We start from the raw sequence: 27003 nt of genomic DNA, 5'->3' as shown, positions 1-27003 counted from the left end.
ACAAACTAAATGCTTTTTGGAGGGATTCTTTTTTTTTAATCTCACAATGCATGGTTAGGGCATTTTCCTTTAACCTAGTATGTCTTTTGTTTATATATTGTGGTTTCTGGTTTCGTGTTTCTATGGGATTTCTGGGTGCAGATGTGCGTGTCTCTTCATCTGTGTCCCTCATGCTTTGTCTTTGGCTCTTTTGTTTGTCTGTGTGCTTGTTTTGTTCTATTCTTGTTTGTTTTTATTTTATTTTTATTTTATTTAGATGCATGTTTGTTTTCTAATAAGAGACAAAGAGAATGGATTTCGATGGACAGGGAGGTGAGGAGTATGTGGCAGGAGTCGGGTGGGAGGAAACTTTCATCAGAATATATCATGTAGAAAAAAATCCATTTTCAACAAAAAAGGCCCATGTGTTTTCTCATTATCAGCATTTTAGCCATTCATTCATCCCACATTCCTTCATCTGTGTTTGATGGTAATATGGAGTGTGATAGGGCTTAGAATGTAGCTATAATGTCTCCATGTCCTTGCCTGTAAGAAATTATGGTTTAAGGAAGAAAAATAATTTTAAAACATAAAGGCATGTATTTCATAAAAGATTACTTTATAAGAAGAAGAACTATAAGTCAAGTGAAGATTAGAGTTGGGGTAAGGTTTGAACTATTTTAATTAGGAATATCAATGCAGATTAGTAAAGAAGCCCATGTCTAGGAGAAAAAACCTGGAGAAGCTGTTGAATAGAGAAAAGAACAAAAAATTGATTTCTTGATTACTTTGCTCAAAAAACTTATAAAATCGCATCTGCTCAGATTTCTCTGATGAGAACTCGTCATGAGTCAATGTGGAAGCAGATGTAGCTAAGAAATGCTGTCATCTGGCCGTGGAGCTAATTCCAGGAAGCTCCTTGCTATGGGTGATGCCATGGTTTAGACTTTAAATGCCATTCCCCAAGCACACGCAAGCAGAAGACTTGGTCGTCAGACTAGTAATACTGGAAAGTGGTGGAGTGTCTAGGTGAAACATGGAGGAAGTCAGGCCACTGTGGGCATGCCGTTAAGGAAAATATTGAGGCACTGCCATCAGCCTCTCACTGCTTTCCAGCTGTGATATAATGAATGGCTTTGCTTCGCCGACATGGTTCCCACCATGATGGTCTGCCTTACCACAAACCCAAAAGCAGCAGAGCCAGCTGAAAGAATGAAAACTGTAAAACCATAAGCCAAAACTACCGCTCCTGATAACTTACTCAAGAACTCGGTTACAGCACCTGAAAGCCGACAAACATGCAGATCTCTGTCACCTTGCCTTCTGCCAATGCAGTACTTTCCAGTAAATCAATACTTCCCTTTCATTTAATTATTTTTTCTCCAAATCCAAGTTTCTTAGAATACAGGTCACATAAATGAATGTGGAAGGTCTTGAAAATGGGCAGAAGTAAAAGGATTCTGAGCATGAAATGACCAAACATGAACTGAAAAGGAGGCTATTCCTGCAGCATTTGCCTATGCAGATTTTCCACTTTGACTCTGAACACAGATGTGCTCTTTGCACCATGCAGGCCATCAGAACACCCAGGACAAAGAAACATCCCTGAAACACCGAGCACAGATTCCAGTGCATCCAATGTTTTCTCCTCTTACAGAAACTCAACAGCTTACATACAAAACCTTATCAAAAAAATTCTTACTGTCCTTCCTTAGCATACACAAATACAAATCATCAAATCTTTCTATTGTGTTGTGCTATAATCTTTTATCTTAAAATTGTTGACAGACAGCAAGGTGTCCCAGTAAGAAAGTGCTCACACTGATGAGACTGCTGACGTGATTTTCGGGAGAGAACCAATTCCTGCAACCTTCACATTCATGCCACCACACACGCGAGCACACACACACATGCGCATGCACACATGCATGCACACTAATCAAACAGATGTAAAAAAATAATTTTATTGAGTTGCTGACCTGAATTTAATAACAAATTGTCACTTGAAATTTGGTTCAGAATTAGAACAAAATTAACAACAGTTTCTGAAGCATCCTTCTGCCATTTTATAGTGGGCATTTATGTGAAATTATATGTGTATATGATTCAGTTATGTCCCCCTGCATAGATACGTGAAAAAATCTAAGTTAACATTGTAGTGAAGGTATAGAGGCTACCTGAGATGCTCATCAAGAGGTGAATGTACACGGAATAAAGCATTTGGATGTAAGGAGGAATGAAATTATGGCATTTGAAGGAATATGGGTAGAATGGGCCATCAATAATGATAACCAGTTAAGCAAAACAATCAAAATGTGTCTTTAAAATGTGGAGATTTTATTTTTAAAGAGACATGAAAGGAGAAGTGGAACATTTGGGGGGAAAAGGGTTGGAGGAAGATCAGCAAGAAGAGGAAAGGGTACAAGAGAAGGACTGGGAGGTTAAATGTAATCAGCGTCGTGAAATTTAGGATTGAGTATAATCTACGCATAATAATAAAGATGGAAAAAAGCAGTGCCCTCAGCACTACAAACAAAACAAAAACTACTTCAAAATAGCACTGTACGGCCAGGCGCTGGTGGTGCACACCTTTAATCCCAGCACTCGGAGGCAGAGGCAGGAGAATCTCTGTGAGTTCGAGGCCAGCCTGGTCTATAAGAGCTAGTTCCAGGACAGGTCCCCAAGGCACAGAGAAACCCTGTCTCGAAAAAAAAAAATTAAAACAATGCATCAAAGTAATAATATACTAAGCTCTTATTTGATATATAAATAATTTGAAATGCTTAGGAAGAAAAGTAAATTAAAAATATGAAAGTATAAGCCCCAGTTAGAACATATTACCAAGACTCATCCTATGGTCAATAAACTATTCTGTTTTGCTTCTTACAGGTTCTAAGATTCATTGTAGTTAAGAGCATTTTTATTCAAAACCACAAAAGCAAGCCAATCATAGAACAAAAACCAAAAACATAGATACTACCAAAAGAAGAGAACACTAATTTCTGACATCAGCACAACCAAAATGAGAAAAAGATAATGTTTATATTTCAGATAAAATATTGAGCAGAGAATAATTATGGAATTGATAATGCTATGAAGAGGCTACTTAAATTTTGACCTGTAGTCTATTATATATTATGAGAGAGTAATATTTTTATGTATTTAGGTATATCCCTTTCAAACGTTCAGGCTCAGCAGTTGAGCATGCTGGTTGCTCTTCCAGAGGATCCAGGTTTGATTCCCATCACCCAAATGGTGGCTGATGGTCATCTGTAAATCCAGGTTTGAGAAGACCTAACACCATTTTTTGGCTTCCTAAGGCAGCTAGCATGTAGGTGGTGCAGATATACATGTAGGCAAAAGACCCACACACACAATAAAATGTTCTTTTTTAAAAAAAATATTGACAAGTCTCATGTTTAATACAGTAAAAACGAAGTGATCATAATGTTTTATGAATACATTTAATAATAGAAACCTAAAAGGGATTAAATAAAATTCTATTGTTTTGATAGATCAATGGCAGATTGCTTTTGTTTTCTTTTAGAGAAAAAACTCGCTCTGTAGCCCAAGTTTCTTGGAACTTCCTAGGTAGCCAGGTTGGCCTTGGACTTGCTATGTAGCCAAGGTTAGACTTGAACTTGCTATGCAGCCCAGGTTGCCCTTGCACACCTGAAGAAAGCTCATTATTCAAAAAGTTGGCATGGCATGTACCCATCCAAGGTCTGAATGCCTCTGTGAACAGTTTATCACTCTCTGAGTACTGTACAAACGCTGACTACCCGCACTAAGTGGGGCCAAACACCTCAAGAGAGAACTTAATTCTGAAGATTATTCTTACTTAGCTGTCTTGAGTTCTAAAATTAGAACTCTTGAGTCATCTAGTTACAGATTATTTGTTTATCATATAAAGGATTCTCTTCTAAATAAAGAAAAACATTGACTCAAACTTAGTCCTTTATTCCAAAATAAAAACCATTTTCTTTGCTTTTAAAGTTACTATGTTCTAATAATTTTATTTATGACTTTACATAAAAGTGTATATTGAATGTTGAATACCCTCATATCACAAAAGGGACAAGGAGTGAGAGTACAGGTTATAACAAAGCTTTTATCTGTTTATTAAATATCATATCATGTGTCTGTGCTTATTCTTATTGGTTTGTCATCAGGAAAAACAGTAATTTGATATAAGAAAGAATAAAATGTCTTTTGCTAGTTGATGATACAGTATTAACTAAAATCATTAACTAGATGGAAAGTATAACTTTTTTTTCTTCTTTTACACAGATATATATATATATAAAGTATATGTATATACTTATATATACATATAAGCTTATTAATGACTTATAATACATATAAGCTTATTAAAAATTAATGACTATTTTTGAAGCCAGTCATTTTGTCCAATATTTAAATAACAAGCTATTTAGTATTAAAGCAGAAGGTACTGCCACAATGTGACAGAAATACAACTCTATTCATAAACCCTTCACACGATTATATTTTAAATGCTAGTTTTATTTAAGCAAGGCACCCCTACTTGTTCTAAAACATGGGGTGGCTACCCCACTAAAAAAGCAAATGAGGAGAGTCGGATTGTTTTATTTCCAACAAGACCTGGTGTAAAAGCATAGCTTTTCAAAGTATAACAATTTTTTGAATTGGCATTCTGTAATATTGCTTTTAAATTTTCATTACATCTAGGCCAAACATCTGCTGATCAAGTTTGAGCTCTGGAAGAATTCTAACAGTTCGCCAGTGACAATTAGTATGAGTGCATTATGAACAATCCAAGAAAACAACGTAGCAAAACGAAGGGATGTAAGACACACTGTAATGGTATCCTTTCCCTTTAAGAGACAAGCCCCGCCCACTCCCTCCCAGGTCCACTGAGCAAGTGGATCTTCCTTTCACTTCCAGCCTGAGCTCCTTCCTTTCCATCCTTCCTGTCTCTCTCGTGAACAGTCAGCTCTTCTCCTCCCCTCCCCTCCCTTCCTCTCTCCCCTCCCCCCTCCCTCCCCTCCTCTCCTCTTCCCTTTCCTTCTTCTCTCCACCCCTCTGTTTCTGTCTTCCTCTCTCCCTCTTTCTCTCTCCTCTTCCCTCTTCTTTCCTTTCCCCTTTTCCTTTACCCTTCATAACCCACTAAGTAAATACCCACTTTCTCTGCATGGAGTGCATCCATCTCTGTCTCTCACGGGCCACAGCTAGCTCTTCCTGGGACCAGCTGACCCGCTGAGGTATCTCATGTGCCAAGCAGTCCCTGCCTGGGACTGACTGCCTCTCGTGGTCTGCCGCCCGCTGCCGCCCTTGGGGCAAGCCAGCATTCTATTTCACCACTACACACACAATTCAAAGAAGTTCACAGAAGAGGTTTGTGTCTCATTGGTCATTTACCTTGTTTTAAAATAATAAATACCCCTGCAGTTTATACTTTTTATAAACACACACAATGACAAGAATTCTTGTTTTACCTTTTTTCTGTTTCTTCTCTAAAACTTCTCTGTCATGCCAAACCAGCGTGCTGTTAAAAGGACATATTAGCAGGTCTCTGGGAGGGATCCAGGAAACTGAGTAGGAAAAGGAGACAATGCCGGCAGTCTTGTGATCTCTCCTCTGTGGAAAAGCACAGTTAGAAGGGTCACAGGCGTGTGTTCAGACTGTGAAACAAACAGGATCTGGCTGACATGAAATCCTCCCACTCAGTGCTCATCTCTGAAGAGGACTGCAGCCACTAAGGAACACTGCAGGGCAATGTTGTGTTGTGATTAATCCCACACTGCTGAGCAAGCTTGAGTAGCAGTAACCTACAGAAGGAGAGCAAGTGCTGGTTCTGCCAATTTCCAAATGATCTTGTGAGTCATTCAAGACTTGGAAAGGAAAAGAATCAATGTTTTATTTTCTAAAATGGCATACTTAGATTTTTGAGACTGCAAGATTGAGATTGCATTCTGCCAGAACCTGGGGAAAGGACACATTTCTGAATGCCCCATATCAATTCTTTCACTAGACCCAACTACTTTGCTCTCTGATATCATTTTTCATTTGAATTCTTGATTATTTGCTTGCTTGGATGAGACAAGTCTCACTCTGTTGCTCCCATGGGTATAGAACTCCTGGGCTCACATGATCTTCCTGTCTTAACCTGAGGAGCTGGGCTCATGTGATCTTCCTGTCTTAACCTGAGGAGCTGAAGCTTCAGGAATTTATTACTGTGCCCTGACAATCATTTTCAATTCTCTTACTCCTTTCCTAGTCCTGATATAGAGAAAGCTGAAAGAAAACCAGAGCTTAACAAAAAATAATAACAGGACAGAAGAAGAGGTGTGAGGAAGCAAGACATCCTTTCATTTTAAAAGGTAGACTTCCCATACAACTTCCAACACATAAGTATCCTGTGGCCAGGGTCATACGCCATGTTGATTGATATAATATACCATTTCATCTTCATTTGGGTCCCTCCAAACTCTCCCATATGCCCCCTCCTTACTTTCTTTCAAATTGATGACCTCTTATTTTCTTAAATTGTTGTTACATACATGTATACAAATACATGTGTACACACAGATACCACTAAATGCATAAATACAACTTATCAATTCTTAACCACACACACATATGATTTTCCTTCAAAAACTGTCATGTGCTCAGATAACAGTTACTAATCATTGTATAGGTCCAAAATGTCAATCCGAATCTGGTGAAGTATTCATATTAACATACTATAGCCATTCAAGACACTTCAATGTTGAAAGAAAGAAAAAAAAAGCTTGAAAAGCCAGATATGGTGATCTCAATGAGTTTAAGATCACAGTGGTCTCCACAGTGAGCTCCTGGATAGCCAGGACCACAAAGACTAGAAACCCTATATCAAAAGACCAAAAGACCAAACAAACAAACAAACAAAAAATCTTCAACGTACCTCCGCTACTAACCATTTATATATCCATTCGTATGAAGGAGAAATTGACAGGTGGTGTGGGATATTTGTGCACTGTGTGAAGATATATTGCTATGATTGGTTTGATAAAGAGTTGAACAGTGAACAGCAAGGCAAGAGGTACAGACGGGACGTCCAAGCAGAGGGAGGAAGTAGGAAGAAATAACTGAGGGGCAGAGGAGCTGCCGGCAAGACATGGAGGGAGTCAGACATACAGAATAAAAGAAAGATTAAAAGCCAAATAGTAAAGCATAGACTAATAATAATAAAAGCAAGTTAATTTAAGTTATAAGAGTAGGGTGAGAAGCCTAAGCAACGCCTAGCTTTTATAAATAATAATAAGACTCTATGTCATTATTTAGAAGCTGGCAGCCCAAAGAAATATTCAACAAACAGGACCAGTGAAAAAACACACTGCACTGCACCTTGGCAAGCAACGAGAATTAACCCTCATAAGATATGAGTCACCAAAACTGGAACTACTGTATTCTTTTCAATGTACTTCTTTTTCTTAAATATTTTCATTTTCAATAACTCTTCATAATCTTTAATATGATACTCCAGCTATTTCTGATTTTAAAAGAATGGTTAACCAAGATAAGACAAAAATGCACTTTAATTTTATCATTCTTAATTACTCAGACACCTCATAATTTCAAAGTCATAATTATCATGTATTTTGTCAATAGGACAAATAGTGTTATGAGTTATGGGGATAATGAATTTTCAAATACAGTAAAATTAACTTAGAAAAGAATATGTGAATTAATATAAAACTTAAATCAGGGGGCACTTTTAGACAGCAGTTGTACCATGCCACAACTGGGAATAATCCAAAACAGTTTTGAGACATTAATTACATTTTAAAGGAATTATGTTTTAATAATTAGATAATATGGATTTGAACATAGCACATAACCTTGCATCAAAATGGGTGCTTCTAAAGGATTTAGGGTTTTAAGTATGGTCCAAGGGTTTAAGAATTTCTCTTAAATTATTAATAACATTAATTAGCTGGCCATTCAGAATAATTTCCCTCAAATTATTAATAATGTTAATGATCGAGCCATTCAGAATGGTAATATTAAAACACTAGTAGTAGTATTAATTAGCTTCGTACTCATTTGATGAAAAAGGTCTATTTATTTGAGTAGTCTTTCATGACTTGTAGGGCTTTAACTCATAAATTATCACTAGCTTTGTTTCATCAAATATCTGTTTGAACTGATTATAAACCTTTAAGGTCCTTGCTTTTTAGAAACCAACAATCAAACAAAATCCTCTTCGGAAATCCCTTCAGTTCATATCCAGTTTTGTTTGTTGTTCAGTTTCATTTTGATTTGGTTTTTGGTTTGGTTTGAACAACAATCTGCATTTCCCAACCATGTGCTTTTACCATATCCAAACTCTGAACAATCTGGCTTTTGCCTCTACTCCTACAACAGAAATCGACAGCATATTTATCAGTTCCCACCATACGTAGTCTACTTGGTACTGATGACTGCCACTCAGCAAAATAGTCTCCTCTCTTGACAGTTTACTAAACATTATTCCTTCCTTATTCTTTTTTGTTACATTGTTTCCCGGGTTCTAACAAAGGAACGTCTGGTGTGAAGAGCTGATACAGAGTGGGGTCTGAAAGAGCTTTCCCACTCATAAGCAGCTCTCCAGCGTCAGACCATCATATGTATGAACTGAATTTCCAAGCTTGGGATGAAGGTAAATATAGGAAACAGCAGCGACAAACCTAGCCACCTAATTTTAGCATCCGGAAAGAAAGCACATGGATCTTATAGGCTGATGCCCTGTATAGTAGCAGTTCCCTGCCCTTGAATTGCTTAGTTCTATTTTCATTATGTAAGATTCACAATAAACTCTTTCAATGCTCCACTACCAAACAGTGACTTTAGTTTTGATTAGCAACAGTGGTTCTTATAAACTAAGTTTGTTGATGGCCGCCCTCTCTTGTCTTTGCCAATACACAGGAATCCTTCAGCTTTATGATGAGCTTTGTGGGGCACTGTCCCCAAATACATCCTATCCCTTGAGAAAATAGCTAAACTCAAACATCTCCCAGATCCTCTTCCTACTCTCTTCCCCATAAGCAGATCAAAGCAGAATTCTCTAAAGTAGGTCCTGATCTTCCATTCCAGAGCGCACACCCCAGACCTGGAGGACAGGAAACTGCTTACCTGTGACGCTAGAGACACAGCCTCTAGCACCCAGGCTTCACTCAGTTCACCTAAAGGAAGTCACCTCTGAAGTCACCGACACACAAGTTTCTAGCATCCAAGCTTTGCTCAGCTCATCTGGTCTATCAGAGGTGAAGGACAGACATTTCCTTATCCTGTTATGCCAAACTCTGTATGGCTATCCACACAAATATAAACTTCCCCATTCCTCCTGCTCTTAGTTTCTGAAAGCTCCCATTTCATATTCAATTTGTATTGTACAAAATGAAATTTTTATTATTATTAATTTGTCTTTTGTTAAAGGTAGCCATAAATGTAAAACCAAAAAATAAAAAAGCAGTATTACCTCCACATACATATTTCTTACTTTAAACATATTTACTGAGCATTGGCAGAAATGTTTTGGTAATTTTACTTTAATGGATTTATTGTGTTTGCCTGCTTTGTCTTTTATTTCTGTTTTATTTATATTTACAATATTTTCTGCAGAGACTTTGAAAATTTCTGTGCCTCACTGCGTAATTGCTAAAAATCTTAATTCTTCTTTTATGGAGTCGTCTTCCCCACACTCACTTCATGCCGGAGATCCGGTCCTCCTTTTGTTCTACGTGCCTATGCTAGGTGGCTTCTTCTGAGCATCGTCATGCTGGCCATCCAGAGACTGCCTCCACCTCTAGGCCTTCAACAAAGATGTTCAAGCACTTGGACCAGATATTGTACTAGATAGTTGTGGAGGTCTAAACCAACTCAGTCATTTCCTTAAAGCGGCTTGTCTTCGTCCATTCCAGGTACACCACCTACATAATGTCTCTGTCCTTTGCCCCATTGTCATAAACTAGGCATCAAAAATCTATGCAGCCTGTATTTTTTAATAATTTTAGTTAAGAATAGTTTTTTGTTGGGAGAAGGCTGCTTGTTCATTCCCAGCTGCCCAGAACCGAAATAATCACACAGAAACTATATTATTTACAATACTGTTTGGCCAAAGGCTTAATCGTATTTCTAGTTAACTCAAATCTTAAATTAATGCATCTCCATTAATCTGGGTATTGCCACATGACATCCAGCGTCTGTCTCTGGCGGGCAGCTATGTGGATTCTCCCTGACTCCACTTACTTTCTCTCTCTTTATTTTTTCCAGCCTGGTTATATTCTGTTAAGCCATTGGCTAAAAGCAGCTTCTTTATTAAACAATGGCAATAAAACATATTCACAGCACACAGAGGGGAATCCCACATCAGTTTTTTTTATCACTGATGTTTTGTTTATAAAGATAAAATAAAAAGCAAAAAGAAATAAATATGCCACAAAGCCACATGTGGTTCAAATTCTAAAGTATTTGATATCTGGACAGCTATAATATAAAGACTTACTCAGTTCTGTCTTAAGTGGACACTAAGTAGTCTCAAGCTTTATTTCTCCCTCTGTCTCCTTCCAATGATCCAAAATCGAGCTTCTATTTCATGCAGCAAACAAAGGAAGACTTTCCATATGTCATCACTGATTCACACCTCTGTATAGAACAAATAATTATCTGGGTTTGATTCTCTTTTTCTTTTCTGGCAGAGAACACAAATACTATTTGAATCTTCTGAGTGTCTTTTGTTACTCATGCCTGAATTTCTTCCAATAAAGTGGTTCTTGATAGACCCCTAGCAAGTTTCAGAATGGGAACTATCCACTGAGGAACAAGTGGCTTGGTACTTTCAGCTCCCCACTTTCTCCTGCTCTCTTCAACCTCCAAAGAAGATAAAGGCATTTTAAATTGAGTTCAGTCACCCATAATCATGGATTCATCAATCATGTCTATATAATGGCAAAGATGTTCAGGGAGCAGACAAGTTGAATAAGATATTCATGTCTTGAAAAGGTATAGTGCCTAGAGAACACACTGGGACACAATGCTCATCCTTATTTTTATCCTAGTTACCCTTTTCATTTGAGCATTCCATTTTGTATTCGTTTTAATTATTGCAAGTTATATTAGTTACTTTTCTCATTAACACAAGAAATTACCAGATAAAAGAAACTTAGGAGAAGAAAATCTTTACTTAGATTGAGGGATGTGGTCCACCGTGGAGGGAAAAGGATGGGCGCTGGAGCATGAGGTACTTAGGGGAAGAAAACCTTTACTTACAATGAGGGATATGGCCCACTGTGGAGGGAAAAGGATGCTGGAGCATGAGGCAGACGAGGTCACTGTACTCAGCCTGGAAAGCAGAGTGTTCAGTACACGTGCACAGCTACCAATCTCCTTCATTTCTATCAGTCGGGAGCCCCACTCACAAATGGTATTTCAACATTCAAGCTGGGGCTCCCCTACTTAATTAAATCTCTCTAGAAATGGCATCACAGACACATGGAGGGATGTGTCTCTATGGAGATTCACAAGACATCTGTTAATTAGTCTGACGGAGCATTATATTATAGAAACTTTTGCATTTCAATCTGGTTGTACTGAAATATGGATCATCTGGAATTACCACAGAAAACATTTAAAGTAAGGGAAGTTTTTAATGTTAAAATATAATTGCATCACTTCCCTCCCCCACTTTCTTCATCCAACCTCTCCCATGAGAGCTCTCTCAACTTACTAACCATTTTTTGTTACTCTCTCTCTCTCTCTCTCTCTCTCTCTCTCTCTCTCTCTCTCTCTCTCACACACACACACACACACACACATACATTCAAATATGCGTAAATATATAAGTACAACAGACTCACTTCATTTAGTGTTACTTATATACATATGTATTCAGGGCTGATCAATTTGTATTAATCCAATTAGGGGGTTCATCCTGGGGGAAAACTACTTGTCCAGTCTACCCTTAGCATTCCTTTATTGCCTGTAGTTGTTTGTTTAAGGGTGGGTAGTGAGAATTCCCATTTGTGTTAGCATGCTTATTATTGTTGTGCTCGTTCAGGCACCATACTATTAAGGTATCATGCATATGTGTATACATATACATACATAGTTCAAGTAAAGTTGTGCCACTTGGGCTGACAACGCTCCCCTTAAGAGCCATGGACTTTTAACAAAAACTCCAGTAACAATCTTGAAAAATTCCCTTTCAAGAGATGTTGATCATTACAGAAAACTGCTATTGACTGAATTGGAAAGAGCAGCTGGAGTGGTGTGCTCCGTCCCAGCTGATGTCTATAGCACAAGTCCTGCATGCAGATGCTCAGGGACTATGGCTGAAGAGAAGGTAGAAAGAGTCTAAGAGTCAGAGGACCAGGACATCTGCTGAGACTGTGTCTCCTAGAAGTAATAGGAATTAAGGGAGGTCTTCAAAAGACATACTCAACTCTAGGCAGTCAATGTTAGAATAAAAACAAACTGAACTGCAGGATATCCAATTTGTGTTGACTTTGCATATGGATACTTAGATCTTGATTTTATACTCTTATCTGGCAGTTTCACTACTCTGAGGGTTTCATACAATATACAAAATGACCAGTTTCTTTATTTGATAGATATTTCTTCATATTTATTTTTATTTTCTACTATTATTTTCTTTGATAATTTAAAACAGTCTTGAGGCTTAGATTATCTCTACTAACGATATTTCCAGCAAAAAATTGTATTTATAGAAGGTACTTTATAGTAATAGAATTTGTGTATTATGTTTAAAGAGAAAAGCTATCTACATTTCTGAATTAAAACAATTTGAATAGTTTTAAAAATCTTTTAGACATTAGTTTTTAAAAATATACCTATAGTGAAAATCAGAATTTAACACGTAAGCTATCAAATAAAAATTAAGGGTAACACCTCCTATCTCTTCCTGATTTCCATCCATAAATAAAGAAAATAAGTGAAAAAAAATAACTATAGGACTAGTCAGATTTTAAAATGCTGTGATTTTAACTATGTGATCTTCCTCTTTATTAGTTAGTATTTTCATACACAGTCTTAGCAATATAATTTTAATTCTATAGTTCAGTGGAAGGATGATTCACTGATGGTTAAACAAATTCATATGAAGCAACTAGAAAATATACTTAAAGCGCAATCAGTGAAAATAAGTGTTGGATTTCTTCATGTTAAATCTAAGATCCTTCACTAATCTCACTTTCTACTTTATTGGCTGCATAACATATCCCAACAGAGACTCTATCATATCAACATAGTCATCATGAGGCAAGTTGCGAATAATAGAGAATGTCAATGTCAATTTTGCTTTCTCACATTTGCTTCCCTTCACTTCATCTGATTTTAATAATCCCTGTCAAACCACAAGCCGTCCAAATTATGTTCATGACACAGAAGCTTTCAAGGAGCAGACAGAATCTCAACTTTCATTTAGCAACTACAAAAGAAAGCTGTCCAGCTGGACAAATATTATTTCCACACTTGACAATCTCTACAGTTGAGCATGCATTTTAATTTGAGCTAAACCTGCAGGAGTTTGATAGAAGCTTTTTGTTTTGTGTAGGTGACGCACAGGATCAAAAGACCAATGCCTATAATTGTGGGGAAAGCACTGTACCCAGGTTTACCTGTTGGAAGATATTTCACATACCAAAGTCTAGGAACCAAAACCAAATGTACAATTTATATGTAGAGAATAAATACAGGGGAAAACTTCTTATATTAGGACCTTTAATTACTAAATGAAGTCTAAACATACATAACTTATTCTTGATTATGATTTTTGAAATGTAACTATAATAACTAACCTTGAAAGAAGTTAAAGTTGTACTCAAAATCAAACAGACTCCAATGATGAATCCTGAAGTGATATTTAAAAATCATTTTGGAGTGATAAGATAGATCTTAGAGGCAGAGTGTTTGCCTAGGATACACAAGGCATTAGGTTCAATCCCGGCAATGCAAAAACAAAACCACCACCACTAACAAAAGTAATTGCTTTGGAACTGACTCCATTTAAAAGGCAATTTACAACTGGGCTGTGGTGGCGCAACCCTTTAATCCCAGCACTCAGGAAGCAGAGGCAGGTGGATCTCTGTGAGTTCGAGATCAGCCTGGTCTACAAGAGCTAGTTCCTGGACAGGCTCCAAATCTACAGGGAAACCCTAACTTGGAAAAAAAAAAAAAAGTCAACTTGACTAGAAAGGTTTTATTTGACAATTACAGAAATATGCTCTTAATAAGACAGATGCTGTTGGTTGTTTTACCATTTATTCTTATGTTTTACTATTTGGGGGCCCAGCTCCCAAATAAATCAGACACAGAGGCTTATTCTTACTAGGAATACCTGGACTTAGCTTGACTTACTTCTTACCAGCTTGTCTAAACTTAAATCATCCCTACTACCGTTGCCTCTGGGCTTTTTCCTTTTCTTACTTCTGTGTATGTTTCATTCTTACTCCATGGGAAAAGGAAAGGCAGAGACATAGTCACCACCAAATGCAGAGAAAGCAAGATGAGAATGCCTTACTGAAAAAAGGTACCAAACCACATGGCTAAACACAGAAAAGAATTGTGGGTTAATTTAAGTTGTAAAAGGTAGTCATCATTCATCACATCATGACAAATCACTCATCCTAAGGATAGGATCTGAGTTATATACTCTTGCCCCAAAAGAACTGCCCTATAGAGAATAGCTGCCTTAGTCAGGTTTCCTATTGCTGTAAAGAGACACCATGACCACAGCAATTCTTATAAAGAAAAACATCTAATTGTGGTCACTTGCTTACAGTTTCAGAGGTTCAGTCTATTATCACCATGGCAGGGAACATGGTGTGCAGGCAGACATGGTACTGGAGAAATAGCTGAGATTCCTACATCTTGCATGCAACAGAAAGAAGACTGACAGTCATATTGAGGAATGTTAGATCAAAGGAGACCTCAAAGCTCTCCCCCAAAGTGACAAACCTCCTGTGGTGGACCATTTTCTTTCAAACCATCACATTCCACTCCCTGGCCACAAAGGCTTATAGTCATATCATAATGAAAAAAAAAAAAGCATTCAGTTCAACTTCAAAAGTCTCCAGTCTATAACAATCTCAAACTTTTTTCAAAGTCCAAAGTCCGAATTCTATTCTGATATGCATGGCAAGCTCTTAACTGTAATCCCCCTATCTAATCGTGTTTTCAGATACCCTAAACCGTTTAAGATTCTTTCTTTCTATGGAAAGACCTCCCCAGCTCTTGGATTGGGAGATTCAACATAGTAAAAATGGCAATTCTACCAAAAGCAATCTATAGATTCAATGCAATCCCCATCAAAATCCCATCAAATTTCTTCACAGACATTGAGAGAACAATAATTAACGTTATATGGAAAAACAAAAAAACCCAGGATAGCCAAAACAATCTTATACAATAAAGAAACTTCTGGAGGCATGACCATCCCTGACTTCAAACTCTATTACAGAGCTACAGTATTGAAAACAGCTTGGTATTGGCATAACAACAGAGAAGTCGACCTATGGAATCGAATAGAAGACCCGGATATTAACCCACAAACCTATGAACACCTGATTTTCGACAAGGGTGCTAAAGGTATACAATGGAAGAAGGAAAGCATCTTTAACAAATGGTGTTGGCATAACTGGATGTCAACCTGTAGAAGAATGAAAGTAGATCTATATCTATCACCATGCACAAAACTCAAGTCCAAATGGATTAAAGACATCAACATTAATCCGTCCACTTTGAACCTGATAGAAGAGAAAGTGGGAAGTAGTCTACAAGATATAGGCACAGGAGGCCTCTTCCTAAGTAGAACCCCAGTAGCACAGACAATAACAAAATCAATGAATAAGTGGGACCTACTGAAACTGAGAAGCTTCTGTAAAGCAAAGGACACTGTCAGTAAGACAAAAAGACTACCTTCCGACTGGGAGAAGATCTTCACCAACCCCTCATCAGACAAAGGTGTGATCTCCAAAATATACAACGAACTCAAGAAACTAGACACTGAAACTCTAATTAACCCAATTAAAAAATGGGGTACTGAACTGAGCAGAGAATTCACAACAGATGAACTTTGAATGGCCAAAAGACACTTAAGGTCATGCTCAACCTCCTTAGCGATCAAGGAAATGCAAATCAAAACAACTTTGAGATACCATCTCACACCTGTCAGAATAGCCAAACTCAAAAACACCAATGATAGCCTATGCTGGAGAGGATGGGGAGTGAGGAGAACACTCATCCATTGTTGGTGGGAATGCAAACTTGTGCAGCCACTGCGGTAATCAGTGTGGCGGTTTCTCAGGAAACTGGGAGTCAACCTCCCTCAGGACCCAGCAATTCCACTCTTGGGAATATACCCAGAGATGCCCTATCATACTACAAAAGCATTTGTTCAACTATGTTCATAGCAGCACTATTTGTAATAGCCAGAAAATGGAAACAACCTAGGTGCCCCTCAATAGAAGAATGGTTTAAAAAGGTGTGGAACATATACACATTAGAGTTTTACTCAGCGGTTAAAAAAAAAAAAAATGACATCTTGAATTTTGCATGCAAATGGATGGAAATAGAAAACGCTTTACTGAGTGAGGTAACCCAGACCCAAAAAGAGGAATATGGTATGAACTCACACATAAGTGGATTCTAGCCATAGTTAAAGGTCTTTGAGCCTATAATTCGTGATCCTAGAGAAGCTAAATAAGAAGGTGAACCTGAAGAAAATCATATAGTTATCCTCCTGGATATTGGAAGTAGACAAGATTGCCAGGCAAACTTGGGTGCACGGGAGGGGGTAGGGGTGGATGTAAGGGGAGATGGTTAGAGAGAAGGGAGAAGGGGAGGATTGGGGATGGCTTGGGGGAATGGGATGGGGGGGAGGAGGATGGATATGGGAGCAGGGAAGTATTTATCTCAACTAAGGGAGCCATTTTCGGGTTTGCAACAGACTTGACTCTGGAGGGGTTCCCAGGCCGAAGGAGAGGTCCCCAGATTGTTCGCTGGGCAGCAGAGAAGAGGGTGCCTGAACTGGCCTTGGCCCATAACCATACTGAAGAATATTTTGCATATCCCATAGAACCTTCATCTGGCGATGGATAGAGATAGAGACAGAGACACATATTGGAACACTGGACTTAACTCCCTAGGTCCAAATGAGAAGCAGAGGGAGGGAGAACGTGAGCAAGAAAGGCAGGACCAGAGGGAACCTTCATCTGACTATAGGTGGAGATAGAGACGGAGACCCACATTGGAGCACTGGACTGAGCCCCCAAGGTCCAAATGAGGAGCAGAAGGAGGGAGACCATGAAAAAGGAAATCAGGACTGCGAGGGGTGAGTTCACCCTCTGATAAAGGGGACTGATCGAATGAGAGCTCACCAAGGCCAGCTGGACTGGGACTGAACGAGCATGTGATCAAATTGGATTCTCTGAATGTGGCTGACATGAGGGCTGACTGAGAAGCCATTGACAATGGCACTGGGTCTTGTTTTGTCTGCATTTACTGGCTTTTTGGGATCCTAGTCTGGTTGGATGCTCACCTTCCTAGACCTGGAGGGAGAGGGGAGGAACTTGAACTTCCCACAGGGCAGGAAACCCTGACTGCTCTTAGGACTGGAGAGGGAGGAGGAGAGGGAGTGAGGGGGAGGAGGAGAGGGAGTGGGAGGAATGGGAGGGTATGGGGAGGAGGGGAGGAAGTGGACATTTTTATAAACAAATAAATAAATTAATTAAAAAAAATACCAAAAAAAAGATTCTTTCTTTCTGAGAAAAGATGATACACTATCACCCCCCTCCCTTTTTGTAAAGTTAATCCAAATGTCCCTGTCTATCACTAGAAAGTACTATGCTCCTCAGAAGAAGTTGCCTGCTCATGAGACTTCACATATGACATAAATTCTGCCTGTACCATGCTCTTGTTGGCCATTGCCTACTGTCCTACTCTCACCACTTGAGTGTGAGCTCTACTTTGCTCCAATAAACTCTTTACACTATGTTGTATCTCATTTAATTTTCCTATGAAGTCCACAAGAACTAGTGAAACTAAAGAGAATGCAAAGCAAGATAATTGTAATAATTTTACTTTTATTTCAATTATTTATTCTTTGTATTTCACTGTACTTGTCACTAACGTCTTCATATTGCCTATCCACCTAGCACCTGGAAACCACAATCCAGTGTCTATTTCTATGACGTCAATTACTTTAGATTCTACATGTGAATTAAAACATGTGTGATACACATCTTTTGTGTCAGGCTTGTTTTCACTTAGCATGATATCTTTTAGCATTATTCATGTTGGCATAAATGACACAATTTTTCTTTTTGAGACAAATACTGATCCAGTGTCTATATAGACCACATTGTACTTTATCTGCTCTGTTGATGAATACTTAGACACGATGCTCATTAAGGTAAGGTGTTCATTTTAGTATAAAAAAAGTAGTCTTCAGGGATGAAGGTCTGGCTCAGTAGTTACGATTACTGGTACTTCTCGGTTCAATTTCCAGCATCAACATGGCAACTTGCAACTGTTTTTAATTTCATTTCCAGGAGATGTAACACCCTCTTTTGGCTTTCATGTACATAATACAAACAATAAATATGCTAACATAATATTCAAACATGTTATAAGAGTAATAAATTTAAACATTTTTTAAAAAGCAATGTAGTCTGGTATAAACATGAAGCTATCGTTTAGACAGTTTGGAAGGAAGGAATAACTCAAATACAAACAAATGATGACATAGTCTAGTATCCAAACTAGGAATTTTTGAAATTAAAAAGTAGTACTAGAAATAATTAAAATATAATTTTAAATGTTTATATTAATATAAAAAACAAATTCTATGATTTGCTTTATTTGTATACCTTACAATAATTATATTAAGGCTTGCTTTAAAAATAATGTTCCTTTCTAGGTAAGGTAACAGCTGTAACTTCACACTCTGGGAAGTTAAGGCAGGGGCATTATGAATTAAGGGCCACCCTGAGCTGTACAGCAAGACCCTGTCTCAAAAACGCAGCACAAAGTAAAGAAAAAGAGACACAAAATCATCATTTTTAAAGGCTATTTTTGCTCTATACAAAATGTCCATGTTATTATACTAATGATTATTGACAAGTTTCCATGATAGTAGTTTATATTTTGTGTTACTCAGGATCAAATGCAGAGCTTTGAACATGCTATGCCAGCAAATTATACCTTCAGCCACCCTTTTAGTATATTTTAATCTTTTCTTAGCAGTGTATCTGTCACTCATGAATACATTTCTAAAGATGCATGTCTTATTTTAAGGGTTGTTTTATTTTTATACTTTTCAACTTGCATTTTATGGTTAGAAAATGTTAAACTGTTGATAAGTTCAAATGACTTTTTCACATGAGTAATAACTATGTTCTTAAGATTTTAATTGCATTTGTGTGTGTGTGTGTGTGTGTGTGTGTGTACACACAAATGCATGGAGGACCCAGAAGAAAGTGTTTGACTCCGTGGAGCTTGAGTTAAGGACAGGGAGTCACAAGCTGTCCAATGTAGATACTGATCTCAGGTTCGCTGCTAGAGTACCAAAAGACCTTAACTTCTGACCCATCTCTACAGTCCTGATTCATATTTTAATTTAATTTGTTTTGAGAGAGGGTCTTGAAACATAGGCAATGCGGAATTTTTTTTTACAGCTTCCCAAATACTGGGGATGCAAGTATGTACCACCATGCCCCACTAAAGGAATATATTTTAAATTAGAAAATGTTTATCCCAGGTTCAAAACTTCCTAATAAATTTATTAAGCATCAGAAATTATCTCAACTTTAATTTTGGTAATAAAATCTGGTGTAGGAGTTCCTTCTGCTTATGTGTTCCTTTCATTGGTTGAATTAAGAAATTGCCTTGCCCTAGTTGATAGGACAGAATTTATGTAGGGTGAGTAGACAGAATTGAATGCTGGGAAGAAGGGCAGGGTGGCAGAAACCATAGATCTCCTGCCTGAGACGGATGCTGGCTAGAATCTTGCCAGTAAGCCACAGTCACGTGACAATACACGTGATGTATGGCCATACGTGATGTATGGCATCATCATACGTGATGATGGCAATATACGAGATGGGTTAAATTAATATATAAGAGCTAGCCAATAGAAAGTTAGGACTAATGGGCCAGGCAGTGTTTAAATGAATACTGTGTGATTGTTTCAGGTGTAAGCTAGCCAGGCAGCTGGGAGGGAACAAAGGGCCATCCTCCTTGTGCAACAAAAATCCATAATATTTTAGATTAGTCTTAATTTTTGTCTCCATGCTGAATGCCTTTCTTTAGCAAACAATTTTAAAAACAAAAGATAAAATACATCAAATAAATCTTACAATTTAGAAAGTTTCACAAATTTGAAAACCACTAAATTATAAGATGATGTTTCCTATTGTTCAATGTTACCAATAAACACTCAGAAGCCAGATGTTGGGGTAAAAACCTGCTAGCTGAGAGAGGCAGAAACATTTTTAAAAAGAAATGTAGTCTGGTATAAACCCACCTGCTTTCTCCTCCACCAACATCCCAGAAAGAGAGCATTTTCCTAAATCATTTCAAAGAAAAACTTCTCCAATAGGATGTCCCTCCTTCTCCTCCTCCTTTTCTCACTCTCTCTCTCTCTCCCTCTTCTTCCCTCCTTCCCTCCCCCCTCTCTGTCTCTCTGTCTCTCTTTCTCTCCCCCTTCCTCCCTAGCTCTTCTTACTCTCTATGGCTATTTCCTGACACCTGGTTGCTTGCTCTACCATTGATTTACATACAGTATTCAAGCAGAAAGCTCTTGGATTAAAGGTATGCACCAGAACTGGGTCCCACCACAGCTGGAAACAGGTTTTTCCAGTAAATAATGTAATCTTGAGATTCACAGTGTGATAACAGCAAGCTTTCTCATACAATTTCACTCTGGGTCAGAATATACTTATCCAACAATAAAAGCAACTCCATTAAAACTGTTTCCTGTAAGTCTGAATATTGATAAGCAAGTTACAAAATTTCACATTTAAACTTATTTGAGCTCACATTAAATGTATTAAATTCTCTAAATTCTATGAGAAAACACATTGTAACATGATTAAATGATTGTGGTTTTTCAGCTTCGGTCTATTCACAGACGTTTATAGGCTTCTTACATTGTATGTATGTAAACACATTTAACTTCTAAAGTATACCTTCCACTGGATCAGCTGACTATTACAAACATTTTGTATATAGTTAGGAACTAACATGTGTATCATAACATATTCCAATGTAGCTCTAAACTACTTACAAAAATTTTTATCATGGGTTTCACAGAAATATACTTCAATATCATCAAGAAAAGAAATTCTTTCATCATTTTGTGGCAGTTGAGATACAATTAATAGCAGTATTTACAACAAAATTAAGAATTTCACAGTGCTGATTACTGTTCTAGTGCTATAATAAAATACCTTGAGCATGGAACTTACAAAAGGAAGCAGGTAGACATGGCACTAGAGCAGCAGCAGAACAGCCAGGCAGATATTCTGCTTTCATGGGCATCTGAAACCTCAAAGCCCACCCCACAGCAACACACTTCCTCCAACAAGGCCACACCTCCTAATTCTTCTAAAACAGTCCCACTAACTGGGTCCGAGCATTCAAACATATGAGCCTATGTGTACCACTGTCATTCAAACCACCACATTCACTTTTGACAAAATGGGCTTTTGATTTTTATATATTATATAAGAAATCTGAACCATTATTGGATTTTTTTTTCACCCAGCATCTCAGGCTATAGTAGAGGCTGGCCTTGAATCTGTGGCCATCTCCTTCTTCGGCCTCCCTATTATTTCTTATTAAAAGTATCCAATGACACCCATGCACCGCTGATATTATTTAACTGTTGTACGAATGGAAAAAGTGAATTAACATCTATTGTTTCATTTCTTCATACATGTACAAGAAAATTAGAAGTTGAAAATGGAAGAATTAATTTAGAACAATCACTTGATCTAAGTTCTTTAGACTCAATACAGCTTTCAATGTGCCTTCTGTAACTAAATATTAAAATGTGTTACATAAAAGTACAGTCTTAAACAAGATAATGGCTGATCTAGATTTGGTGATACATGCTTTTATCCCAGCACTTGGGCAGCAGAGGTAGCAGAGGTAGGTGGAACTCTGTGAGTTTGAGGTCAGCCTGGTCTACAAGAGCTAGTTCCAGGACAGGCTTCAAAGCCACAGAGAAACCCTGTCTAAAAAAAAAAAAAAATCATAAAATCAAGTGGCATTTAAAGAAACTCATGAGCAGAGGGTGGCACAGGAAGATGATCTCAGAAAACACAAAAACTAAAGTTTATGGTTTGGATTCCAATAAAAACATCTCAGTTTGTGGGTTTGTGGTAGAAAAAGTTATATAACTTTATCACAAAGAGAAACAACAAGTATGAAGATAGATTTACTCAATGATGAGAAGCAGCTTGTCCTAGTGACATGCACAGCTCTCAGGATGGAGCCATGAAGATCGCAGGACTTTTCTTTGGGCCTTCAACTAGCTTCCAATCATGACAGGAGATTTGCTTAGCCTAGCTTAGGCTCATTTCTGGCTATCTCTTTTAACTTAAATTAATCTGTTTGTCTTTATCTACCTTTTGCTTCAGGGCTTCTTACTTTTCTTCTGCTTCCTCCAATGTCCAGTTGGCTGGTGGCTGCCTAGCTTTTTGCCCTGGGCATGTTTCACTCCTTCTCCCTCGTTCTTTTCTCTTTCCTTTTCTTTCATTCTTCTCCAGCCTGGATTTCTCCTATTTATTCTTTCTGTCTGCAGTCTTACTGTCCCTCTTCTGTCTAGCTATTGGCAGTCAGGTGGTACCTTAGGCAGACAAAGTCAAAGAGCAACAAATCTCTTCATAACTTAACAAAGGCAGCATAAACAAATGTAACACATGTTCACATAGTCAAAGTAATATTACACAGCATAAACAAATGTAGCACATGTTCACATAGTTAACGTAATATTACACAGCATAAGCAAATGTAGCACACCTTTGCCTAGTTAAAATAATATTCCACAACAGAGGGTAGTCTAGGCTACATAGTAAAAGACTGCCCCCCCCCAAAAAAAGCAGTTGGAGGCTCCAGGTGGTGGGGAGAGATGACTCAGTAAAATCCTTGCCACACATGTAGGAGGGCCGCAGTTCAGGCAGGAGGAAGCACACAGGTCACAGGCGGGCAGTCAAACTCACTCTGTTTACTTCTAGAATCTGGACTCAATGAAACTTTTGAATATTGTAAACATTACCTAGAAAGAAATATGTTTAAGCTCTGGGATTATTTTATTCTGTTTTTTTATACAGTTACTTTCGAGATAATTTGGGTTTATGTCATCCCTGCTCGCATACAGAAGCACTGGCAATGACAATCAGTTCCCCAGTGAGCACAAACATGGAATATAAGTATCATACTTAAAACTAGAAAATCTTTTTAAAAGATAGGTACTAGTCTCCATTCAAAGGCAGCATCATTTGAAGCTGTTGTCAGGTTTCAATCATTATTATTAAATTGCAGACACTCAGTAGTCCAGGATTCTGTATTTCTAGTCAGTTCCACAGTGATGTAAAGTCTGCTGGCATCTCTGCCTGAGTCCATCTCTATTACTCACAACTAAAGGATAGCTATCATGACCGCACAAGTCAACCACAAGCTGTACTCTGAGGACTCAGTGGCATATAGAAAAACTCCATAAGTGACCGTCCTTGGTGTTATTGAAAAGTATTAAGAGCATATATTGTGTCCCCTTTGAAAGCCATTTCTAGAATCAACTAATCTAACAAACACTAATATAATGCTATCATTCTTCTCTAAGCGGTATTAGAACATCATTTCACATTTAAGGACATTAAATACATAAGTGAGATGCACTATATGGCTTTATTAAATACATTAATCTGAAACTGATATGAGTGAATTTGCATGAAGCTAGCTCTGTCTCAACTATTTAAAGACCACACACTTCATTTCTATGTCAGAAGATGTTTTACAAAGTGCACGCTCACAGTGTGTTTCAATTTACCTATTTGAAAAGCTTCCTCTAAATTTAGAAATATCTACATTTGCTTTAAAATTGAAATTACCTTTCACTGTTTAGGGGCTGAGGTTTAGAAAAAAAATCTTCAAAACTGTGGTGATTTAAGAATGATATATGATACAAACCATGGGTCAAAAATAGGAAAATTAGGATGAAATAAAGATAAAAAGATCTCGTCATCAATCAGCAGAACTTTCTCCTTCCATGGTCACCTGCCGTTTCATGTTTCACCAATACTGAATCACTAGGATTAGGAACACAAGAAGACCAGAGAGAGTAGAATTATGCTAACATCATATCTTGTTATTTGGTTTCATGTTTTTCCAAATCAAATCTGCAAAACTCATGAAAATGTCTGAGCTAACTTCTCACTTGACAAGGCAGGTAGTAGCTGTATCTCAAATCCAAAGAGTAAGGACTCCACTCGAGTGTGACCTACTTATGCCTCCTAGATGTATCAGATACGTTTTTTAATGACCCCAAACCAAAGGAAATGGAGAAATCTATTTGAAAAGTTGACATTAAGGTTGTGACACTAACCAAAATAAGAAGAGAACTTAAAGCTAAGCTGACAGAAATTCCCCAAACCAGCTTGCTACCCTCCTAATTGAAAAAGCGCTTGCTCTGGGAAAGAGTGACGGCAATGTCAACTGCTCCTTTGAAACTCCCGAAGTTTGTCATGTGGGGTGTGTGTCATAACCTTGATATTATTTAAACATAATTTTAAATATCTATTATTTAAAAATACCTTGAATTGAAGATATCCTAAAGCTTTGAAGAAGCCATCCTCAAAGCACTGTGATTCCTTATGTGCCATTTTTATTAGAAGTAGTGCATAAAACATTTGCTGTTGACAAACCTACTTCATTAGAAGGTGAGACAGATGCATTTTAAAATCACCGCTGGCATCATTATCTGCAGTGCCTTTTATAAATTATTCCTTTTTTCCCTATGACTGAACTTGTCAGAATTCTCTCTCAGAGCCTGAGTGTTATGCCTTATAGTCAATGCTTTCAACATGTTTAGACAAGTCACGAGTTAAACAAGCAGTGGTATTTCTTTTGCAGAAATAAGAAAGGGCAACACTAGTACAGATTATTTCCCTCGATGCATTGATTTTTAACTAAAGACAAAGTCAGTTAGTGATGGTTTCGCTTCACACAAAGGATTTAAAAATAAAAATACTCTTTCTGTAGAATAGGGAATTTCAAAGAAAGCAACAATAAGAGGTTCTGGCAGCCCAGCTGCACTGTCATGCAGAAAACGTGGTTTACAATTGAATTGTGCTTCCCCTGACATCAGAGATCAGGTATATCATAAGGCTGACAGTTGGCTGACATGCTAACTTCCTGGAGAAATATACTAACTGTATTCTTTCAGAGGCAGCACAAATAAAATTATACAAGTCTTGAAGGAAATTGAGAAGGCAAAGTACAAATTTTTTTTTAAAAAAAAAAAGGCATTTCTTACCTAATTTTATTTCAGAAGACTCTAAAAATAAGCTGGTCTTTAATCTCAAGTAGATAAAAAATTATTTTCATATGAGTTGTTAGCAGAAACATTCCATCTTTTCCAAAATCTATGAGATAATTGGACAAAGATTCATTACTGACACAATGGGGAAGAGGAACACATTAAACCACAAGCCATCTATTCTGATAGTAAAGCTTCTACTTTGATATTATGCCTATAAGTTTGAGCTCTAAATAAACTACATTTATTATATAAAGGCAACCTAAGTTAATTAGCAGGAAGGATGAGAGAGGGTAGGCACATCAAAACATTGGCACCTAGAAAAATTTATATTTAAAACTTTATTTTTAAATACTGAGAATTCCTAAGGAACTTCATCTCAAAAAGAACAAATCCTGATTATGCTGCTGGTGTTGTTAGAATCAGAGCCTGGGCACCAGCACCCCAATAAGTTAAGCTTGTCCACTTATCTTCAACAGCTCAATTAAAGAGGCAAAGAACAGTATAAAAAAATCAGAGAAAGATGTATTCACTTTGTCAAATTGATATGACCAACAAAACAGGCCAGTGACCCTTGGCCCAAATGCATCTTTAGGGACCTGATATTGGTTCAGGAAGGAACACAAACCGCAAGGTGAACACACAAGCAGTCTTGGTCAAGATGTGAACTCATTGTCTCTGAGGCAGCAAAGTTCCAGCTCCAGAGTCTCTTAAAAGGCGGCCTGACAAGATGCCAGACCCGCAGAGACTGCTGGTCGTGGAGAAAACTGATTTCTGGGGAAATTTTAATTACTCAAGAACCATTGTTTTCATAGTCTGACATTAAGGAAGAGGCATTTATTTCTCTTTGGGATATCTTTGATCCTGTAAAGAAGGTTATAGCTGAAACACAGAAAACAGACAACATGACTCAATGCAACAGCGTTTTCCTGTTAGTTCGGACTGTTCAGGGCAGTTGATCAGAGCCACATTTTCCACCCTTCACTAGGCAAGGGTGTTAAACACAGGTCCTGTCACTAATATTTGGTGTTTGTGTTACAATATTACTTAACCATTCTCTAGCATTCACTATCTTTAAATAGTGTCTACCTCTGTTAAAGATACTCAAGGTAATTGAGATTCCTGCTAGAAAAATTCTGATTACGTTAATTTATGCTTGGCCCCAAGACTCTGGTCCATGATGACAATTTCACTAATAAAGTGTCACCAGTGAGCCTGTCTTTATCTGCAGCAAGTATACTATGTTATTCCTGCCTAGAGAGTTTTTGCTCTCTTGTGTGATTTAAAACATCCGGTGGTGGTATTTTCTTCTTTCAATCAACACTAAATATTGAATCAACACTTATTGAGATTGCATTGGGAAAGTGAGCAATAAGACAGCATTGAGATTTCTCTCCATGGAATTGAACCTAGGACATTAGCCATGGTAGGTAAGCACTCAACCATGAGGCTCCAACTCTATAAGA

At 37.7% G+C, this 27003-nt stretch overlaps 1 protein-coding gene across 5 annotated transcripts in view; it reads right to left on the bottom strand.

The window, feature by feature from the left end:
- Kiaa0825 (KIAA0825 ortholog) overlaps positions 1 to 27003 on the bottom strand; it is a 460826-nt gene that overhangs the window by 397956 nt on the left and 35867 nt on the right. For 3 of the 5 annotated variants that reach the window (XM_048424217.3, XM_048424236.3, XM_087896748.1), the window contains one exon: positions 5457 to 5598. The gene's annotated coding sequence lies outside the window, so the exon portion shown is untranslated. Of the gene's footprint in view, positions 1 to 5456; positions 5599 to 25534; positions 25644 to 27003 lie in introns of all 5 variants that reach the window. The other 2 variants (XM_087896747.1, XM_048424231.3) reach the window with 1 other exon arrangement.

This window comes from Myodes glareolus, chromosome 15, assembly GCF_982192425.1.
Source record: "Myodes glareolus chromosome 15, mMyoGla1.1, whole genome shotgun sequence".
In the NCBI taxonomy this organism is placed as follows: Eukaryota; Metazoa; Chordata; class Mammalia; order Rodentia; family Cricetidae; genus Myodes; species Myodes glareolus.
The sequence above is the reverse complement of the archived record's forward strand: the minus strand, read 5'-3'. Positions and strand labels throughout refer to the sequence as shown.